We start from the raw sequence: 1,841 nt of genomic DNA, 5'->3' as shown, positions 1-1,841 counted from the left end.
ACTTTGAAAAGTTCAAAGAGTTTAAGATTGAAGTTGAAAATGCATTAAATAAAATGATAAGAACGTTTTGATCTGATCAAGGTGGAGAGTTTTTGGATCTTACATTCCATAACTATTTGATAGAACATGAAATTGTATCCCAACTCTCAGCACCTAGTACACCTCAGCAGAATGGTATATTGGAAAGGAGAAATCAAACACTGTTGGACATGGTTCGGTCTATGATGAGTTATGCATCCCTACCGGACTCATCTTGGGGTTATGTAGTACAGACTGCAGCATATTGAAGGAAATCGAACACGAGGATTTCCCTGAGCAGCAGAAAGATCATTTCAAATTACAATCATATATGAACTTTACAATTACAGTCACAAACAAAAACATACAGTTATGCATTAATTACAGAAACTACAGCATGCTACTACAAATGGTCAAGGACAAGTGAAACACACATTCATAGACTCATCGCCAAGTTCCTTGATCACGAACGCTCGATCACAGCAACACAGCAACCATGAACGTTCGTCCAACACGACCGCTACATTGCACGAATACCGCACACTCGAATTTAGCGATCGCCTAGATCATGAACAACCCGAACAACACGAACGGTCTCCATAGAACCTCGATAGTGTCGAATTGAGTATGACACCACCAAGAAAGCTACGTTGGTATTCTCGGTGTGAGAATCTAGAGGGTAGGCTCTGTGTGGACTTGGTTTGAGGCAGAAGACAGAGGAAACACAATCGTGTAAACGATTGAGCAAGTGGGAGATGGTAGAACCTATCGTATAGGTTGATGCCCAATCGTTTAGGAAAAGCTAAACGATAGTCTAGAAAAAGCTATGTGATCGTTTAGCTCATCGCTTAACTAAGTGTCTGTCGCCTACAAACATTCCACGATCGTTTACCTTATCCGAGCTGTCGCTTAGTAAATCCTATTTACTTGACAACTTCCGTGAAAATATTTCTGAGAGAGGAAATCTCAAAAAAAAAAATTTCTTTTCTTACAAAACTTACTAAAATTAGGAAAACATTTTTCCTTTTATCTCACGGTTACCATGAAACTACCAAACCAATAACCTCCCACTCAATTGGTTATTAGAGAAAAAGATATATTTATCCAATAATTAATATTATTATAGATATAAATGATAACTAACTTATCATACTATATTTATAACCTATAATTTTAATATTTCATCTCATGAAACATACAAACCATAGCTCTTTTTCTATTCCATGGTACTTAATGTAAATTTCATTTACATTAATCCTCCACTAGATGTATCTCATACATCATACCGATCATATTATATATAATCGAATTACCTCTTGTCAATTTAAACATTTCAAATCAATACCAAGAACTGATCCTCAACTGAATCCATTGAGCTACCAATGGGACCTTATGGACTTATAGCTCGAAACTCCAACGGTACGTGAATAACTGACTAAACTCTTTAGTCACGGGATCCCTATCCGTTAACTGCCAGACACTCCACTAAAGACTGACAGCTGAACTCTCCTTACCACAGATATATTATGTGTCCATCTTAACCAATCAGCAGTGCAACAACCCTTCACAGATCACTCGTAAGTACAGCTGGGCCAATAACCATTATGCCTCTGTAGTTACATCTAACTCCTTAAGTACCACTGATTCCTCTAATGAAATATAAGTCATAGTCCTACTATGACTGAGTCCTCTCTTCCAAAGAGAAGCTGTGACCACAATGTTCAAGCCCCGGAATCAGCCCTTAAGGGAGCAATCTCTCTACTTATCTATGCTTCGGGAAAGGAGTAAATTACATCTTGTGTATTGAGTTCCCAGCTCCCAAA

The sequence above is a fragment of the Benincasa hispida genome, chromosome 11 (genome assembly GCF_009727055.1).
Source record: "Benincasa hispida cultivar B227 chromosome 11, ASM972705v1, whole genome shotgun sequence".
NCBI classification, from domain to species: Eukaryota; Viridiplantae; Streptophyta; class Magnoliopsida; order Cucurbitales; family Cucurbitaceae; genus Benincasa; species Benincasa hispida.
Note: the sequence above shows the minus strand (reverse complement) of the source record.